General features: G+C 41.7%; 1 protein-coding gene across 10 annotated transcripts in view; it reads left to right on the top strand.

The window, feature by feature from the left end:
- Nucleotides 1-21,510, top strand: part of LOC146407043 (uncharacterized) — a 118,063-nt gene that overhangs the window by 49,852 nt on the left and 46,701 nt on the right. For 2 of the 10 annotated variants that reach the window (XR_014822389.1, XR_014822393.1), the window contains 3 exons: nt 11,307-11,436; nt 16,033-16,147; nt 16,897-18,640. The exons of 2 other annotated variants lie outside the window; for them this stretch is intronic. The gene's annotated coding sequence lies outside the window, so the exon portion shown is untranslated. Of the gene's footprint in view, nt 1-11,306; nt 11,437-12,027; nt 13,783-16,032; nt 16,342-16,896; nt 18,641-21,510 lie in introns of those variants that run through there. 6 more of the 10 variants (XR_014822390.1, XR_014822396.1, XR_014822394.1 and 3 more) reach the window with 5 other exon arrangements.

Here is a 21,510-nt window from a genome sequence, read left to right as displayed (position 1 = left end):
AACACAGCCAGGGATTGAACCCTCAACCTCATGGTTACTAGTTGGATTCGTTTCCATTGCACCACATGGGAAACTCCATAACAGTGTTCTTTGATAATAGTCCACAGTAGGTGTGGGAGAGCACAAGGGGGAGCTTGCAGGATGAGCTGTGTGCATCCTCCCTCTTAAATTTAGATGTAGCAATATGATTTTCTTTGGCCAATGAAACATGAGATAACATTACCTCCTGGTAGAAACTTGAAGAGCTAATGTGTGCTTCACAAAATTTTGATTTTCTTTTCCCACAGTATCTGGCAGTGTTCAACATGAAGTTGCTGCATTAACATAAGTCCAAGAGTGAGAATTATGCAAAGTATTTTCTAACTGACTTGAAACTGACAGGGATTGTTGTCTGAGATTTCAGGGTTGTTTGTTATTGCAGCATAACTTAGTCTTTCCTGATTTATTCAAAGGGATGGCTTATTTTTCATTGTACCTCCCATATCCTAGCACAGCAAATGTTTGTGAATTGTTGAGTCAGATTTTAGAATTAAAGCCCTCTAACCTCTGTGGTAACAGTGCAAAGATGGGGATTCTCCAATTTTCTGTGAGCTTTGATCTTGTACCCTTAATACATTCAATCTGGGTTTGTCTAGCTGGAGGGAAGGAGAATTGCATTTCACTTAGTCACAACTGGAAATTATTTTCTTTGGTACAAAGCCCTTTGGGGAAAAGAATGCAAAATGATTTTCTTTCCCCCCAGTAGGTAACCTGCTACCACATTTCCTATAAACACGGGATAGTCTGTTGGCCTATGAGAAATAACACTAGGTAGGAGAAGAAGCAAGATTTTTTTTTTTTGTTATGTTTTCAAAATAATTGGGAAGGAAACCGTTCTGATCACAGAATTGTGTGCTTGAGAAAGACTTTGATGTTCAGTGAGTTCACTTCATTCTCTACAAGTAATCTATCTAAGAAAAAGTGTTTTATCCTCAGAGGATATGAGGTCATTCTTTTTCTACAAAGTTAGACAATTGGATTTAACAAGAGAAAGTCATAGTCTCTTGGTCAGATAAATATTTTATGGATTTTTTTCCAAATAGGTGGGGTAGCCATATTATTTATTGTCCAAATACAGAGAGATTTGAGAATGAAGGAGGGTATTGTTACTGTAAATCCAGGACAACTAGTATAAATGACACCTGACTAGGCAAGTTGTAATAACACCTCACAAATAGAAACACTTGTGAATGTGAATTTCATAACATATAATCAAGGTATTAAGTCCTTTGTTCTGAAGGGAGCCAGCTGACTGAGTGACTTAGCCAAGGGAAGGAAATTTAATCCCCAGTTGGGCATTTCAATGAGTAACATCATTTTTCCATTAGCTGATTATCATTAAACTTTCTGCAGATGTACCCCTAGTGGGCACTTCGATGCTTTGTACAAATGCATGAACTGTTAGCTGTCCTGGAAGATCTTTTCCCCCCAGCAATCTTCCACCCCAAGACCCACATTATTTCCTCTGAAAATAACATCCCTAGAGGTGGCTAATCTTTGGCATCTAGGTTTCCCCATCAGAGTGGGCTTTGCACATTGTATTCTAATTCTCCATTTATATCTGCCTTTTTTCATGGGCTGCTCAAGAGCAAAAACCACGTCCTACTTTCTATTGTGTCTTTCTAAGAAAAGCCTTTTTTGACCAAAAGTAACTGCTCTGGAAATTATTGAAAGAATGAATCCAGAGAACTACTTATTTAGAAAAAAAGATGATGCTTACAAAGTCCTCGCAGCTTGAGCATGAGATAAAAGAGATAGATGGAATGAACTGGTTTACCAGCTGTTCCTGATTCACAGAGAAAGAAGCAAAGAGTGATTCTGAGGTGGAGGCAGGGGAAAAACAAAACCCAGTGCCTTTGTGTTAATTACGTTTGGCTGTGGTGCCATTTCAGAATGGAACTCACAAAGCTGTAAGTGGTGGAAGCTGTGAATTTATTACTTGAGGGAAAAACAAGGTAATATAGTAATCTTTAAGGGAGTTTTAAAAGACTTTTCTGGTACAGCTTCTAGGAATGAAACTGAATGTAGATCATATTCCCCCAAGTGGCAATTACAGAAATTAGAAATGGAGAGAACTCATCCGGTCAGTCCTCTTAGCAAGGCATGCATTTTTATGGCACTCTTGTCACTTCCCAGAAGTGGGCAGAGCTCCTCACAGAGCAAACTGCATTGAAAATAAAAGGCAGAATCCTGGCTCCTAATGTTAGATGGCCGTGGTGAGGGGTTGGGAATTGACAAATGTTAAATTAGCACCAGAGCTCTCCAAGCCAGGAGTCAAATCTGAAGCCCAAACTATTGAGAAGTCATATATAATTACATAGAGATGAGAGCCCTCTTCTCTGGGCCAAGAAGTGGGTGAGTAGAATGTATATTTGCTTTTTTAAGCTGTGAAGAGATGACTTCACAGAGGCATGTGGCAAGAGTTCAGAGAGTCACAAGTAGAACGGTCTATGAAGAATAGCACAGGGCACAGAGACTTTTCTTAAAATAATTCGGTGAATTTTATTGTATTTATAGTTGTACCACCATCATTATAACCTACTTTGAGAAAGTTTCCATCCTGAAGCACCCATCCACTCCCCCCACACCCCGACCTGTCCCCTTTGGTATCCATGTGTTTTTCAAAGTAGGCACAAAGATCTTGAAGTCATTTGGGTTTTAACTTTTGAGCTGACATTTCGAGTGGGTTAGATACCTTAAACATCTGTGCTTCTGCCCTGGGCTAGAGTTTGCCTGAGGCTAGGTGTAATGAGGGGGCTCAATGACCGTGGGAGGTGACGGCAGAAGGAGGTGGTTCTGATATTAAGTCTACCTCAGCCTTCACCTTCCTCTCTGTTTCTTCAGCAGATATGTTCTGGGCCTCCCCTAAGGTCAGGGTGCTGGGCTAAGCAGTGCAGAACTAATGGTAAAGGGGATGACCTGGGCTGTCAGGATCTCTCAGTCTTGGGGGAAGGAAGCTACGTGACCAAACCATCATCATTCATTGTGATGGTTATGCTGTGGGAAATGTGTATTGGAGGTTGTGGAAATATGCAGGAGGGAATTAGTGATTCTGTGTGGTTATAATCATGGAGGAGGAACTGAAATTTAGGGAGAGCTTCCCATCAGGCTCCCCACTAGAAAGCCCTGCATTTCAGGTCCTCCAATACACATGTCTTCGCTTGGGCTGATAGAACAAAATACTGTACAAGGGGTGGCTTATAATCAGCAGAAATTTATTTCTCTCCCTTCTGGAGGCTGAGAAGTCCAGGATTATGACACCAACAGATTTAGTGTTTGGCAAGGACATCCTGGTTCTCAGACTGCTGTCTTTTCCCTTTGTCCTCACAGAGCAGAAGCAGCAAAGGGTATCTCTGTGGTCTCTCTTAAAATACCAGCATCTTTAGCAACATGGATGGATCTAGAAACTATCATGCTAAGTGAAGTCAGCCATACAATGAGACAGCAATATCAAATGCTTTCACTGACATCTGGAATCTGGAGAAAGGACAGAAAGAACTTCTTTGCAGAGCATATACTGACTCACAAACTTTGAAAAACTTATGGTCTCCAAAGGAGACAGTTTGGGGGGTAGGGAGATACTCTGGGGTTGTGGGATGGAAATCCTATAAAATTGGATTGTGATGATCATTGTACAACTACAAATGTATTAAATTCATTAATTAAAAAAAAACAGAAACACAACAAAAAATAAAAGTGCATTAGTCCATTCAAGAGGACTCTACTCGCATGACCTAATCACCTCATCAAGGCCCCACCTCCTAATATCACCCCTTTGGCATTAAGTTTTTAACTCATGAATTTGGAGGGGACCCCAGTGTTCATTCTCTAGCACTGTGTCTCCACTAGCCATTCTCACCACCCACTGTGCTAGACACCATCTCTCTGCTCCACCCAGTCTGCACTGTTTTCAGCTTTGTCTTCTTTGTGCCTGGCTAGAATGCTCTACTCTGTGCTCATCTGCATCTTCTCTCTCAAAGACCACCTGAAGCTGTATCTCCTCTGCGAAGCCTTCTCTGATCATCACAGTGCCCAGTGGTCTCCCCATCTGGTTTTACTGTTGGGATACTTGATTTTATCCTACCTTATGACATCTCTTAGATTGTCATTTAGCCCTTGGACGATTGATTTAATAAGCAGACTTTTTCTCCTCAACTAAAATTAAAGGCATTACATACAAAATTCCATATAGATTGAAGTTAAGTGTAGGATACAGTATTCTGTAAAAGCTTATTGAATAAATGAAAGAAAATATAGGCATTTTGTTCCCTGGAGGACATTCAGCATGAAATTGTCTTTTTTTCTGAGCACCCAGATTCAGTATGGAGAGACATCCTTTCCTGAAGCTACTAATTGGGTAATGGTAATTTTTCCTGAAGGCTGTCTATACAGGAATGTCTAGACAGGATGTCTATACATTCATCCATCCACTATGTATTTACTTGAGCGTTCACTATGAATCACTACTTGATGCCAGAGAAACTGAAATGAATATATTCTAGAATTGACATGTAAATAGGAAGGCCAGCAGGCAAAGGGATAACATAACGTGTTAGGAGTTTTCTGTTAAAGGCAGGGCACAGAGGAATGGAAGTCGCTTCTCTCACAAGCATAGGTAAAGCTTTCATGAGTTGGAGAATACTTACCTCCAAGTTCGCCAGGGAATGACGTGGCTGGAATCTTTGAGAGGGAGAAGCATGATGAACAAAGGAGTAGAGCTCTGCTGAGCTCAAGGCAGCCCCGTGCAGCCACACACCCTCCAACTGTAGTGAGGAGCCCTGAACACCAGCCGTTTTGTTCTCTCTGGTCATCCACTTTGTGCATTCCTGACCTGATTCCACTGTGACCTTGCGTATCCCAACACACCTTTATTCTACCCTCATAGATGATTTGATTGATACTTTGGCAGGAGATAAGTGTTCTTGGCTGGAAGTAATTTTCCCTCAGAATTCTCAAAGCATTTCCCACTTATTTCTGTCTTTCTGTGTGGCTAGACTTAGATGCTGTTTCTGACTCTTGATGTTTTCCCTCTGTGACTTTTTCTTCCTTATTGGCCCCACAAATTTTTAGGATCTGATCTTCATCCCTGGTATCAATAATAATGCCCCTTGACATGTTTTCTTACTGTTAATCTGTGACTTTAATTCAATTAAGTTAAACATTTTCTTTCTTTCTTTTTTTTTTTTTTTTTTTTTGTCTTTTTGCCTTTCCTAGGGCTGCTCCCGCAGCATGTGGAGGTTCCCAGGCTAGGGGTTGAATCGGAGCTATAGCCGCCGGCCTAGGTCAGAGCCACAGCAACTCAGGATCCAAGCCGCATCTGCGACCCATACAACAGCTCACGGCAAATGCTGGATCGTTAACCCACTAAGCAAGGGCAGGGATCGAACCCGCAACCTCATGGTTCCTAGTCGGATTTGTTAACCATCGCGCCACGACGGGAACTCCAAAACATTTTCATTTTTTAACATATGATGAGCCCTTTCAAAATTCATACTCATGCTCTTGTTTTCTTTCATTAATAATTTTCTACCCTGCATTTTCTTCTTTCTTCTGCCCCAAATTTCTTTGGGGTAGATGTCTGATCTGAACTGCTTCTCAAATTTTATATCCTCTCTCTTATCATCCATCTCATTGATCATTTGTCCTACCTTCTGAGATTTCTTTAACTTCATCTTCCAAATATTTTAATGAATGTTTTCTTTTTTGTAAAACGTGAGCATAGTACACTTTTATTAGGTATAGTAAGGTTTAACTTTTTTTAAGTTGAAGTGTAGTTGATTTACAGTAATAGCTTCAGGCAAACAGCATGGTGGTCTAATATTTTTGTAGATTATACTCCATTAAAAGGTTTTAGAAAATAATGACTATGGTTCCCTGTTCTGTATAATAATATCCTTTTTTCTTAGTTTTTTTTAAAAATAATAGTGTCTGTCTCTTAATCTCATATCCCTAATTTGTCCCTTCCCTCTTCCTTCTCTTCTTTGTTAACCCCTAGTTTGTTTTCTATATCTGTGAGTCTCTTTCTGTTTTATTTTATTTTATTTATTTTATTTTATGTTTTTGTCTTTTTGTCTTTTCTAGGGCTACACCCGAGGCATATGGAGGTTCCCAGGCTAGGGGTCTAATTGGAGCTGTAGCCACCAGCCTATGCCACAGCCACAGCAACGCAGGATCCAAGCCATGTCTGTGACCTATACCACAGCTCACGGCAATGCTGGATCCTTAGCCCACTGAGCGATGACAGGGATCGAACCTGCAACCTCATGGTTCCTAGTCAGATTCATTTCCGATGGGCCACAATGGGAACTCCTCTTTCTGTTTTATATATATGCATTCATTTGTATTATTTTTTAGATTCTCCATTTAAATGATATCATACAGTATTTGTCTTCCTCTGACTTATTTCACTAAGCATAGTACTCTGTAGGTCCATCCACATTGCTGCAAATGGCAGAATTTCATTCTTTTTATGGCTGAATAATATTTCATTATATATACCACATCTTTATCCATTCATCTGTTGGTGGACACTTGGGTTGTTTCTGTGTCTTGGCTATTGTAAATAGTTCTGGTATGAACATTGGGGTGCTGAATGATTTCTTTCTATAACTATGTTTTGATTTTCTATGTTACTTCTTGTATATGTTTCTTTTAGATAGCATCCCATTGTTTCATTGATGCATAATGTTCTCTTAGATCTTTAAGAAAATTTATACTTTTCTTGAAATTACATGTGGGCCTCTTTTGTCCTTCCAAATATCTTTTTATGTTTACTTTGGGGCTTCACTCTCATTTAGAGGGTTCTCAATAAATGCCACTCACCCCTGGCTGTCTCGTGATGACTCAAAATATTTCCCTAGGAAGCTGAATGGATGATCTATTTGCATAGGCAGGGCTGGTTGATGGGTAGGTATAATTTAAAAGTGATCGGTCAGAGATCCAGTGAATTGCTTACAAATATTAGTAAGTGGCTTCCCTTAAACTAGGCTGTCAGTAATCCAAAAACCCAGCCAGAGAAGGAAGGAAGTAGGACTTCACCATTTACCATGTAGACTCTTCATTATTCTGTTGACAGCACAACAGTCTACTTTGTTTCTGTGCCTAATGTGCTTGACCCTGGAACTTCTCATGTTTGTGTCCTCTAGTAAATCCCTCTCCTCCTGTGAGTTTAGGGCTGGGAAGGTGCCTGAGTGCTCCCTGTTTCTTACACAAATGAATTCCTTTCCACCCCAGTGTCTTCTGATGCCCTAGTTCCTCTAATTCCTGAGCCTCTCTAGATTTCTGCCGCTTGGTCAGTTTCTCGCTCCATAAGCTTTCTCCATTATGCTGTCATTTATCACTTATATATTATTTTGTATCTATGAAATGTCTTTTAAATATCATCATTTACTGTCATGTCCTACTCCCATTCCCTTAATGACTTATGGGTGTTCTTTTTTAATCCTCTTCCTATCTCTTGGGAGATTTTTCTGGGTAAAGTTGAGATTTACTTGTGTGTTTACTCTGCCATATTTAATAGAGAGTCCTTTTCTTTATATTGGACCTTAGTTTTCTGCTACTGTCTTGGGAGGTTCCCTTCACCTTCTGCCCCATACCCAAGTGCTGGGGTATAAAATTACCAGATTTAGCAAATAAAAATACAGGATGCTCAGTTAAATTTGAACCTGTGAGAAATAAATAATGTATAGAACATTCTTAAACTAAAAAAAAAAAAAAAATTTCATTGTTTTTCTGAAACTCAAATGTATCTGATCATCTTCTATTTTATTTGGCAATCCTACCAGGAGAGAAACTTCTCACAGCCCATCTCACCATTTAGCATCTAAGAAACCCTATCTTTCTCCCCTCCCTCCACAAGAGGGTGGTGCTAGGCTTACCTGTGGTTCAGTGCCTTCTGCATACTGTTGAAACAAAATATGTAAGATGCAGAGTTTGCTTCTCCTAAGCTAAAGAATGTGAATTTTATCTTTAAAGTTTTGGAAATTGCCAAATGTTTTTACCAGTGAAATGATCAGATTTGGAATTTTAGCAGAAGAAGGTGACAAGCATTTGAGTCACTGTTGTAGTGAGTAAATCAAGCTGGAAAATATGGCATCCAGAACCAGGATAGAACACGTGAGAATGGAAGAAAAAAATGCAAGGAATGCTAAGAAAGTAGGAACCACTGGCCTGGGAAATGGAAAGCTATGGGGAAGGGAAAGTAGGTATTTCTGGCTGAGGCCAATGATGAAGAGTAGAGTCTTTAACCAAGAAAAGGAATTAAGAGGAGAATGGATTTCAGGGAGGAGGTTACTATTAGTTCTCTAAGTGATTCTCATTTATGCAGGGTGACAGGGGTGTTCTTCTGGGAATCATAAATGTATTTGGCTTTGTCCCAAACTTCAGCAAAAAAACCCCACAAGGATGTATCCAGCTTACTGTAGTTGTTTGCAAACCATTGCTCCCTCAGCTGGCTATGGGCTCAGCTGAGGGAGGAAGGCCATCCATTTCCCAAATAGAAGCAAGGGAGGGACCTCTCACATGACAGTCCTGTCCTTTCAATGGGGGTTGGGGGAGGGGGTTGACAGCTGGTGGCAATTGTCAGCTCAGCAGCCCTGGAAGTAGGCTGTCCTCATATTGCTTTAGCCCATGACCACAAACAAGAATGACAGGACTGTTCTGTGTTCAGCGTGAACAGAAATAGCCCATCTTGACAGAGTCCAAGAGAACTCTCTCTCTGAAGAAACTTTTTTTTTTAAATAACCTACTTGGGGAGCTGCCTTCCTCACTTTCTCTCAACTTTTAGATCACATTTGCATCCCATTCTCTTTCTGCACTAAATAATCTGCTTGGACTAATTATGTGGGGGTGTAGTTTAGTTTATCAACTGTAGTCAGTGCGTGTCACTTGCTGAAGTGTCGGAAATGATATGGATTTCTCTGTCATGGTGGTTAATTTTTTGGCTCACACCAAATCTCATAATCGAATTGTGTTGGTTGAGAGTTTAACATCAACTTCAGTGCCAGTCCTTTGCCCTGTTAAGCCAGTGAAGACACCTGCTATTCCTGCTAAGCTAATGAGGCCAAGTAAGAATGGAAGATGGCAGGTGAGGCCATCCCTTCATCCCTTGGGTCTCTGGTTGCCTGGGCAACTTTTCCTGTTATTGTAAATAGGGGTGTTTCAGCATTGCTCCCCTCTGTCCTATTAGCAGAACACCTGGCCTCTCCCTTTTGTTTTCTCTAAGCGTGAATGGGATGAACTCCGACATGGCCACTCCAGACATGCCTTCTCTATCAACTTCTATCACTGTCGATTTAATTTCTTTTTGAAAAAGTTCTATGGAATTGAAAGCACAGTTTTGCATGTGAAATTACCAGCACAAAGCAGCGAATGGCTATGTGCCTGGGAAAAGGAAGGTGGATAGAAAAGAATACATTCTAAAGGCTGGAGCTCAGGGGAGGGGAGTGTGAGGCTGCGATTTCAGCAGGGAAACTCTAATGAGTCTATAGAGAAATAAGAAAAGAGAATGCAAAATTTGCATCACCACAAATTCAAATATTGTGGATCCTAATTTGTCTTACTGGGTAGATTATAAACTTGAGTTGAAGGACAGGGAAATAATAGGTGATCAACAGAATAGATTTTGAAAAGTGGGTAGCCTAGAACACAGGACTTCAGTGGAAGCAGAGGGATACACAGCACCTTAGCTTTTAGGAAAGCATCCCTCAGCCAATGATGAGCTTGCTGTTGCTTTTGTTTGTTTGTTTAACTAGTCAGGCTCTCATGAAGTAATAATGGACTATGAATTAAATTCAGTATTCAGGAGTTCCCATCATGGCTCAGTGGTTAAAAAATCCACCTAGGAACCATGAGGTTGCGGGTTCGATCCCTGGCCTTGCTCAGTGGGTTAAGGATCCGGCATTGCCGTGAGCTGTGGTGTAGGTCGAAGATGCAGCTAGGATCCTATGTTGCTATGGCTCTGGCGTAGGCCAGCAGCTACAGCTCCAATTAGATCCCTAGCCTGGGAACCTCCATATGCCACGGGAGCAGCCCTAGAAAAGGCAAAAAAGACAAATAAATAAATAAATAGAGTATTCAAATTTTCCTAATGCATGTATACATGCCCATACACACACACACACTCACACTCACACACTCAATCTAGCATGGCCTAAAGCTAATGCACTAGTTTTCAAGAAGTACTATTATGCAGTGGTTAAGATTTCTTTTTAAATTTACTTTTTTGAAGTAGAGTTGATTTACAATGTCATGTTAATTTCTGCTGAAGAGCAAAGTGATTCAGCTATACATATATATTCTTTTTCATGTTCTTTTCCATGATGGTTTATCACAGGCTGTTGAACATAGTTCCCTGTGCTACACAGCAGGACCTTGTTGTTTATCCATTGAATAGATAATTGTTTGCGTCTGATAATCCCAAACTCCCAGTCCTTCCCTCCCAAACCGGGTCTGGAGTGGAAAGGCCAGGAGTGATATCCTAGATTGGTAAACTGCTAATGGATTTGGTGAAAATGATTTGGACCCTCAGTGTCCTCCTCTGTAAAGGCGGCGGGGGAACGTGATTGAAGGAGAAGAAGCCACGAGGTACCAGCCCAGGGCCTGCACATTCCAGCTGCTGCATTGTTATTATCTGGGGAGACTTGCCTACAAAGAGCACGTTCTTTCCATTTCTTCAGTTTTTCCACTGAAGCATAAGACACATCGTCCTGCTTCCTTTGATTCCTTGTGGAGAGTGCTTCCTAAATCTGGGCCTCCCTGTTTTTTTGTTGCTGACTAGGCACACAGACTCTTGGCTCTGGGTCTGCAGAGGAGGTTTGGCTTTTTGCCAGGCTGCGAGGAGGAGTTCCCCGCCTTGGGGACCATGTCGGAGAAGCTAATGAGATCTCGCTTTAGCCTAGACTGTGAGCTCTCCCGGCAACTGGGGGGCAGAAACACCTTGTACAACAATTAGCTTTTCACAGCCATTTGCAATTTCTAGTCATTAGCACCTAGAAACGCTGCAAATAACACTTAGGAAAGGCATACCACTGTGAGTGGGAACAGGGCTTCTGAGCAATGTCAGCCCCCCACAAGGCAGAAGTCTTACAGAGTGAGGCCCCTGTCCCTGCCCACTCTAGCAAATGGGATGTGTGCCTCTGTCCCTTCCTGTCGTATCATGGCAAAGGGCTGCATAGAGACCATTATTTGTTTCAGTGAAACATAAATCTTTCTGAAGGAAAGTCCAGAAGATGGAGTGCTTAATAAAGCAATTCTGAATTCCTTCACAGACCAAGAAGATTCCTAAACTGGGTATGAATAATGGAAATGTGCTTTGAATGAAACCCCAGTGCAGTGATGTAGCCCCCAAGCTGTTCATAGCAACACTACTAAATACTGGAACTATCTAGATCTCTAATGGTAAGGATTGGTAAATAATCGTGCTATACTCATTCTGTGGAATATAACACAGGCTTTTAAAATAATGTACCAGAATTTATAGGGAAATTACATTTAACATGATTTTATCAAAATGATACACAGCTTCTAAAATATGAGCAGTGGTTATTCTTGGGTACTAGGAATGGAAATAGTTTTAATTTTTCTTTATTTTGCCACTCTGCTTCATATTATTTTTCTGAAATGATTATATCTGTGTAATTCTTCTGAATTTAAGAAAGAAAAAGAGAGCAAAGAAAATTAGCCCTAAGCGGCTTCAACATAAATGCAACATTTTAAAGTAAATATTTTATAGAAGTATAACCCACCTGCAGAAAAAAAAGACCAAATGATAAGTACATAGTTTGATGACTTTTCACAAAGTGGATAAACCCAGATGTAGGACAACTCTTAAATACAGTGATGGTTGTGCCTGTGGTTCCACAATCAGGAATCTAGACAATGAGTGATGACAATAGGAGGTCAGCTAAGAGGAGCTGAGTGATCCAAGTTGGCAGGTTGGAAGTCCTTGATGGTAATTCTGGGAATAAAAGTGGTAAATCTTCACTTTAGGGATGCAGTAATTGGAACAAAAGGAGTAAGAGTAACTGGAATCCCATAGCTACTAAGAAGTGAAGCTGAGAGTCATTCTCAGGCATCAGGCTCTGGAATCAGCACCTCTCCAAGGAGGAAAAATATAGTTGAGGCAACCAGCAAAAGGTCAAGGGGGAGTTCCCAAAGGCTTGATGACAGGATAGGAAGAGAGGTGGAAAAGATGTATATGAGAGGGCAGGAAGGTTAAAGGTTAGGAAGGATGGATAGAAAAACAAGTTCATGGCAAGTCTACAAAAGGCAGACCAGAGGGGAAAGTGATAACTCCTGGCTTGGTACCTTTGTGGATTTATATTTCATGTAGAATGGAAAGGTGTCCTTGAGGCTGATGGACCAGGGATGCTGAGTACAAGGGATAAGGCCTTGTTTGGAAGTCACAGAGGCTCAGAAGGAGAATGGAATCTCCTTTCTTTTTCTCCTCCCTTTTGCTGACTCAAAGAGAAGCAAGGCACTGCTCATAATCCCATCTGCCTTAAAAGTTAGAAGCCCTACCACATCTTCACCCGATTATCATGCTTGTTTTGCCCCTTAAAGTAACTGCTCTAGATGAACTACACAGAGGATGGATGCACTTTGGGCAAGGAGTGACTCTGGAAAATAAGGGATAAATGTTGAGGACTTTGGGTGATGACAGCAGAAAGTCATTCCCAAAATAAACTCAGCTGGTGAGGACCAAGCTTGGGAGGTTATCATTGACACACTTTTGTCAGAGCCATGTGCCTGGGAACTTGGTTTTCTTAATGGACTCAGTGGTAGTACTACGCTATGCTAAGAGGGCTGGAGAGGATGCCTGGGAAATACCCCTATTTAGGTTGTAACATCCTGGTTTGTCACTGTCAGCTTTTCAAGGCTTAAGGGTTATGTGGTCCACCTCTACTTCCCCAATGTACCATCAAGTGCTGTTAGATAAGGGATATTAAATAAATGTTTACTAAATGTATGCATTTTCTAGGGCAATACCAATGTAAATACTCCATTGATTATGTATTCCAATTGACCATTCATTATGTACATTGGCTACCAGTGAGTTAAATCTCAATGTGGCTGATGTGAATTCTTAGGAGATACTTCTTGGCAGTAGCCACAATATCCACCATTTTTCATAGTCCTTATCCATCATTCTTTGGCCTCAGAAAAGATAGGATCAGACAGAAATGAAGGAAACCTGGCAGCGAGGGAACCAAAACTTTTATAAAAGTTAAAATTGGATCATCATCATTATGCTTCAGCAACTTCAGAGGTTTTTATCACCTACACACATTTTCAACAGTCATTTATTGAAATCTTACTAAGTGCCAGGATCATATTCAATGCTAATAATATAAAAATTAATAAGAACCCACAAGCATAAAATATTTAAATCACAACACAAATTGGGTAGTATTTATGTTCCATAAGATGTCTTTGCCTGCAAGTAATAGAAATAAAAGTGTGGCTAAAACAAAACAAAATTTCAATTATTTCGCACATTATCAAAGTTTAGAAGAAAATGGTTCCTGATTAGTTCAGCAGTTCAACAATATTATCAAAAACTCATGTTCTGTCTTTTCACTGTTTCCTCCTGTGCCCTTTGTATTGGTGCCTTGTGGTCCCAAAATGGTTGCTGTAACTCCAAGTACCATGTTCTCACACAACTGCATTCATGTCAGGCAGGAAGGAACTTACTGTTTCTCTTTGTAGCAGAAAATAAAAATCTGAGAAGATCCCATCAACAAATGCCTCCTTTGGTCTTAGTGTTCAGAACTGGGTCACATGCCCACGCCCAAGGCTATCACATGGAAAGGGGAAGGAGCTTGCCACATTTGGTGTAAGCCAATTATGCTTCATTCTCTCAGGCTTGGGGGAGAGTTCCATTTTCCTTGCCACACTCAGAAAGAGGGAATCTCTGGAGTTCCTGGCTCAGTGGAAACAAACCTGACAAGTATCCATAAGGATGTGGGTTCGATCCCAGGCTCCTCTCAATGGGTTAAGGAGCTGGTGTTGCCATGAGCTGTGGTGTAGTTCACAGATGCATCTCAGATTCTGCGTTGGCTGTGGCTGTGGTGTGGGCCAGTGACAACAGCTCCGATTTGACCCCTAGCCTGGGAATTTCCATATGCCCCACCTGTGGCCCTTTAAAAAAAAAAAAAAGGAAAGAAAGGGGTATCTCCCCCCAGCCAGAGAGAATGAAGCATAATTATATACCTATAAACTAAAGGAGATTGAAAGAGAAGGTAACCAGCTATACTTGCCACTGGGTTAAGCATAGTGTTGTGCCAATCATTGTACCTATTTTCTCTAATTGATGACATGGCTTCAGCTCCACATCCCTTCTGCGGCATAAGGTAACAGCCCGAGGCTACTAGAAAACCCTGGCCTTTTATCGACCCTGCCCTGGCCTTGACTGCCACAGTGCAGGGAGTAAAATAAGCTGTCAGACTCAGCTACTGCCCTGTCCTTGAGTTCCCATAACCTTACGCTTTCACATTTCCAACCAACTTCACAAACTGCAGCTTGTTGATGTGAGTGGGAGTTTGGAATACTGTAAGGGAAGGGTGAAAGTCGAGTCAATGAAAGAAGTTTGAAGTGGACTTTCTTCCTTAGGCAGAGGGCTCCTGTGAGGACTCTCAACTCCAGCAGCTTCTCCTGAGAGGACTGGCCCAGCCACAGGTGTAGCTGGAATGTTTTAGAGGAAAAACAAGTAGATTTTTCTCCCTGAAGAGCCCTGAGTTCTACTATTCGAGAAATAAAGAGTGGTTTGAGTCTGGGGGGAATAAGGTGATGGAGGAGATCTCTATGGGGGACGTGACTTTGATAAACACACCCAGTGGCACTGATTTTGCAAAGCCTCAATAGGTACATTTCTGCTATGGTTATTTGCAGCAACATGGATACATCTAGAGATTCTCATACTAAGTGAAGTAAATCAGAAAGAGAATGACAGGGAGTTCCCATTGTGGCTTAGCAGAAATGAATCCGACTGGTATCCATGAGGATGCAGGTTCAATCCCTTGCCCCAGTGGGTTAAGGATTCGGCATTGCTGTGAGCTGTGGTGTAGGTCACAGGTGTGGCTCAGATCCTGTGCTGCTGTGGCCATGGTCACAAATACCATATGATATCACGTATAGGTTCATTTATGCCATATTTTAGATTGCACATATCTGCAAAACAAATAGACTCATGGACACAGAGAACAGACTTGTGGTTGCCAAGGTGGGTGGGGAGGGAGTGGAATGGACTGGGAATTTGGGCTTGGTAGATGCAAACTATTACCTTTAGAATGGGTAAGCACTGAGGTCCTACTATATAGCACAGGAAACTACATTCAATCTCTTGGGGTAGACCATGATGGAAAACAGTATGAGAAGAAGAATGTATATATATATAAATGACTGTCTCACTATGCTGTGCAGCAGAAATGACACAACACTGTAAATCAACTATACTGTAATAAAAATAAAGTAAAAAAGCAAAAAACACTTATGTCATATGATATAATACAATATAATCTAACAAACAGTAACTAAAATTTATTGAGCATTCACTGTGATGGACAGGGTGAAAAGTACTTTCCTTGCATGATTGCTTATGATCACATTCATGGTATAAGTTCCATTATTATCCAGAGGTTGGTAACTCACCGAAAGCCACACCATTGGATGGTGAACTCAGGATACCAGGGGTCCAGGCTGTCTGCCTCCAGAACCCCCATCTCACTCCTGACTTTGCCACTTTGATGTCTGCTTCCAATGTGCCTTTTCTCCTCTAGGCTGTGAAGGGATAGCTTAGTGACAAGTCCAGGTGGTAGCAAAAAACACAGCAGTGACAGTGTCAGTGAAAAATAGCTCATTGGGACTCTGGATTGGGAACAAATGTTCAACTTATTAGAGAAATAAAAGAAGTAACACTGAAAAGTTATTTTAATCCTTCCCAAATGTCCAGAGAACAAAACAGCTAAGTTAAATGTTTTTTTTTTTCCTCTACAGAGTGTAGGAGAGTAAAGAACAGCAGCAGAAGTGCCATGTTGATAGGAATTATATAAACAGATGAACCTCTTCCTTCAGTGTAGAATTCATGCGCATTTACTCTGGCATTATCAAGGTTGTGCAATTGTCTTGTGTATTCCCAGAGTTATTCTTTACCTAGATAGTTCATTCATTTACTCATGAATTCCAACTCTCATTTATTTTTTCATTCATTCACTTATTTACCTGGTCATTTGTCAATGTTTACTCAGTCTCTTGCATGTATTAGGTACCAAGGACAATAAAGGAGGCTTAAGAATGAAAAAAAAATTAAGTGCTGTCTCCTGCCTTAAATGGAATATAATATAAATATGCTCACAAGAGATGGCAGTTTTCCCCTTTGTGTCTACTTTCAGTTCTCCATTAATTGTGAATGGTTCTCTGCTAAAGATATACCCTTTAGCCCTCCTTTCAACTTTCCATTAATTGTGAATAGTTCTCTGCTAAAGAGAGACCCCTTTTAGCCCTCTGGCACAGCACTGCTATACCTAAGGTATTAGCTACCTATCACTAATTTAGGTCTTGGATACTGTGAAGAATGGAAGACCTTAGATGTGCCTTTGCTTTATCTGTCTGATTGGAGCAAATAATGGTTCAGGGACGTCATATGAGACATCAATATATTATAGGACTTTGAAGACATCCCAGCTCCCAGAAACTGATCAACCCAATTTGGTCCCTTTAAGATTTGTCTCCCACAAGTGGAGGGGTTGGGCTATGGTTAAGGCAGGTTCCCAGGGCAATGTTCATTCTCTAACTCTTCACTTAATAACTATCCTCTACAACTGGATGCCTGATAGACATTCCCCTGGTTTTGTCTTTCAGCCTGACTCACAGATCCTACCAAAAATTTTGCTATCCAGTGCCTTTCTCTGCACACTGAGAAGCCAGTGATGAGCACCATTCCTGAAACAGCTCTAGAATTATCCACACCTCTATGTGACTTCTTAGGCCTCCTGTTAAACAAATCCCCCAAAGACCGGGACCCCATCCCATCTGGAGGCGGTGTTAGAGATCCCTAAAGGTGACCTGTATCAAAAATGGCTCCAGATTGTGCTGGAAAATGTCCAAGCAGGTTTATATGTCAGAGGCTGTTCATCTCCATAAGGGGAATCCAGTTGCAATTACACTTCATAAAGACACACGTCAGTGTGATAGAAAGGACAGTGGAATGGGCCTGAGGACACCCCAACCACCACCACCACTATCAAAGCCTATATATTTGTTCCTGTTCATTTCTATGCTCAGATTTTCTCCTCTACAAAGTAAATAGTTGAGACTAAGAGGAGGCCTCAGGTCCCATTGAGCTTGGACAATCTATGACTTCCGAGTACTTTGTTTCTGCTTTGGCAATTTGCCCAGAGAACTGGACTTCAGGGACGTAGCAGGTCCTGCTGTTCACTCAAGTGGAAGGATTATTCAGTTTCCCTGGTCCACATCTACCAAGCCTCTCTGGCATCTGGAGCACGGAGGGAAGCAGGCTTTCCCAGCCTAGTCCCAGGGGAGATGCAGCAGCTACTCTGTCAAAGGCTACTTTGGTCTCCATGGGAGCTGGTCCGTCCTCTTGGCAGAGGAAAGCCTGGGGAGAAGAGCCACATCCATGTGTGCTGCAGCCTGGGCAGAATGCCCTGGGGGCCTGTGATCCCAAGCACCTATGAATGGAGGCAGGGGAACAGCCAGTCCCAGTGTGCCTGTGTCCTATTTGATCTTAGAGACTTGGAAGCCATTAGGACCTGGAAGTACTCACGCCCAGAGGCCGTGCAATGTGGTGGAAAGAGAACTGGCTTTGTGATCAGAAGTTCTGGTCTGACTCTCAGCTCTGCCTTTCCTGGCTACGTGACTGGGAGCAGGTCTCCCCACTTTGCTGAGTATGGGTTTTCTTGTCTGTCCAATGAGGAGAAGTAGGTTTTCCCTGATGATCTCATAGGGCTGGTCTCTGTTGGTTAATTTTCCTGCACACAGTGTATAACACCCCCCACCACCACAACCCGTGATGTCTTCATCATGAGCTATGACAATATTACGGCAGGATGATGATAAAATTAATTTTTGTAGCAAAGAACAATAATTATTGCTACCAGCTGTTGAGCTCTTTTATCTACCAGACACTGTGCTAAGGATTGCAGAAACATTATTTCACTAACTAAGGTCACATGGCTGGTAAATCTTATGACAGTACCCAGCCGAGACATCCTGGACTCCAGAGCCAAGAGCTTAGCCCCATGAGCATTTTGCTTCATTCCTCATGACCAAACAGCCAAGTTTCTTCAAGTCCTGACTTGCAGAGAATGAGTGAAATGTGCTGGCTTGTCAACTCACCCTCCTTGATTAAATTAATGAAATCCTTTAAAACAGCCAAACACAGCAACTTTGGGATTTCATATGTTAAAAGATATTTAAGACAAAATTTTAAAAAGTGTATTTTCACTAATAGTCGGCCAGTATTGCTTTTACTCCCTTATGTCAAGATCTTTCACAGGGTTTTACAGGACTGTGCCCATCCCAACCAACCAACCCCTACCTCCAAACACATCCTTTTTGAAAAAAGTATTTTAAAATTCTGGTTGAATTAGAGTGTTGTGCCAATTTCTGCTATAAGCATGTTGAGCCAGTCATACACACATATATACATTGCTTTTCTCATACCATTTCCTATCACGTTCTATCCCAAGTTATGGGATATAATTCCCTGTGCTCTATAGCAGGACTTCATTGCTTATTCATTCTAAATGTAATAGTTTGTATCTAATCCCAAACTCCCTCCTCCTCCCCCTTGGCAGCCATAAATCTGTTCTCCATGCCATAAATCTGTTCTCCATGTCTGCTTGTCTGTTTATGTTCTGTAGGTTCATTTGTGCCATACTTTAGATTCTACATATAAGTGATATCATATGGTATTTGTCTTTCTCTTTCTGACTTATCTCCCTTAGTATGAGAAGCTCTAGTTGCAGAAGTATTTTTCAAGTGCCAACTCTGTGCCAAGCACCTGAGAAGTGCTCAGATTGACCAGGGAATGAGGTGTTCTTGCCCTCAAGGACCATCTTAGCAGAAGGTACTGATAGAATGACAAGCAGGGCATGAAAGTCCTGTGGGTTGGGGGTGGGGGATTGTATAGGGTACTAAGGTCAGAAAGAACCTAAGAAGCTAATCCAGTTTGAGAGCACCAGGGAAGCCTTCCCAGAAAAGGTGACAGCAAAAGTGAGTGAGAGTCAAGCTATTGGGAGGGAACAAGGACATTTCAGGACATAGGAGTGTCCTATGCAATGGCTAAGAAGCAAGACAGGCATGACCCACTCAGGGAGCCAAAAGAAGTTCACAATGGCTGAAGAATAGAGCCCTGAGATGAGACCTGAAAAGGAGGACATATCGCACAGGGCTAGATAATATCATGTGAAGGAGATTGGACTTAATATAATCAATTCAAGAATTAACTGAAAGGTTTCTAGCTGGGTGGTGGGGAGGTGGGTCCTAACCTGATTCATGTGTTACAAGGATGATTCTGGCCACATAATGGAAAATAGACCAGTGACTGGCAGGGGAGGAGGGTGGCTAGCATAAGACAAGTCAGTTTCTGCAATAATTCAACCAAAAGATAAAGATGACTCAGCCTGGGGATCTGGCTGGCAGCAGGAATGGAGAGAAGCAGATACTGTAAAAAATGTTTACTGAGGTGACTTGATTTAGTGGTTGAGTGAAGATGGGATGGGGGAGGGCATGGTGTCTGGGATGCTATCTGTGTCAGCCCCTTTGGTCCCTGAAAACAAAGTCTGATCTATTTTCTTCCAGGTTCTTCTCAGTTAAGATGGAATGTCTTTGTGAATTTCTGAATCCACCATCTCATGCTTTCTGATATCTCTCATCACTTCTGTTGCCCCCCATTTTCTTTCACCCTTCAGTGTGATAACTAGGGCAATGTGAACCACTGCATCAAACCCAGAACTTTCAATGGCTTATCACTATAAAAGTTTACTTCTTGTTCTTGTAAGAATCTTCCCAGATAAACCAGTGGCTTCCCTCTACTGAACATGCAGGTTCAGAAGGCAGGCTTGCTCTCATTGCATGGCTTTGCCATTCTCTAGGGCCCCACTGTTCTCAGCATCCAGTTAGCAGAAGGGGCAAGAGAGGTTGAAGAAAATCACCTTGCCACATAAAACCTCATTTGTGCATTCACTAGTGAGAACTTGCTGCACTGGCTGCATCGTTAGATACCTACACATCTCCATGAGGGAGGGAACATGAAGTTTTGGTAGACAGCCACCCACCCCTGTGACATCCAGCAGGCCTGGGTTTTAGCTCATTTTCCCCATTATCTTTATTTAGCTTCCTTTTCTGGTCATTGACAGTTCTTGAACACAGGAATGATACATTCCATTCCTCTGGTTTAGACACCGAAGAGGAATGACACTCCTCTAATACATACAAAAGAAACAAACAAGCAAAAACAGAGAAAGGACAATTTACAAGATGTTCATCACCCATGGGCAAACCCATGACCAAATTTCTGCCATTGAGCAAAGTGTGGCTGAGAAATAAGAGCTCTTCCCATCCTCGGGAAGAAGTCCAGAGAGCCACAGTGCCCCTGATTTTCTCAGCAGTAAAAATGAATGGACCGGGCATTTCTAAGTGTGTTCTACAGGACTTTAGTTTCATGGAATAGTCTGTGAAAAACTCTTTTCTGGCCAAATTTGGGAAATATCGTGATTTTTAAACCTCTTCCTGAGGATACTCAGGGCCCATAGGTACATGGAAAGTTCTGAGAAACCCTATGTTAAGGAATCTTGTTTTGCTTACTTTAAGTTGGCATTTCCTAATCTTGGGAGGTGGAAGTTTCATATGCAAGTATTAATCTTCGTGATGAATGTTTTAGCACTTATCAGTGGGTTGATGGTACAGGGAGACTTGGATTCCAGTTAGAAAATGAGTTCTCCAGTAACTAAGATTCAATAAGGTGACAAGGAGAAACTGAGAACTGTGATGAGGAAGCAAGTACCTGTCAGGCACTGAAAAACTATAAGGATGGTAACTCTGCATCATGTCAGAATGTCCCTCTTCTGTCATTATGGTACATAATGATATGTTGTCCCAACAAACTCCCAAGGACCCAACCCATGGACATTTGAGCATCTGGATGGAAGTGAGGATTTTGTTGTCCCTGACCCTCTACCTTGACCCCTCCTCTGTCTCACATCAGCCCATTTTCTGTAGACAAGCCTCTCGTCAAAATACTAGATGCTCATAAGCCCCACAGATCAAAGAAAGACTTTGTCATTTGGGGTGTGATGATAACAAAGGGAAATTTGCCTCCCAGTAAAGGTGGGTCAGGAAGAGCCATTTGGAAATTACTCTCTGCATTGGGGCAGTGGTGAAGATCCCATTGCTATTAAGTTTTCTTTAAGCACAAGAGAACATAGGTAACGATGTTTCCCACCCTGTAACCCC

Source organism: Sus scrofa, chromosome 1 (genome assembly GCF_054392235.1).
Source record: "Sus scrofa isolate SSC_HxYL_T2T_F1_AM1 chromosome 1, Sscrofa_HxYL_maternal_Yorkshire_Landrace_v2.0, whole genome shotgun sequence".
NCBI classification, from domain to species: Eukaryota; Metazoa; Chordata; class Mammalia; order Artiodactyla; family Suidae; genus Sus; species Sus scrofa.
Note: the sequence above shows the minus strand (reverse complement) of the source record. Positions and strands in the feature narration are given on the sequence as shown.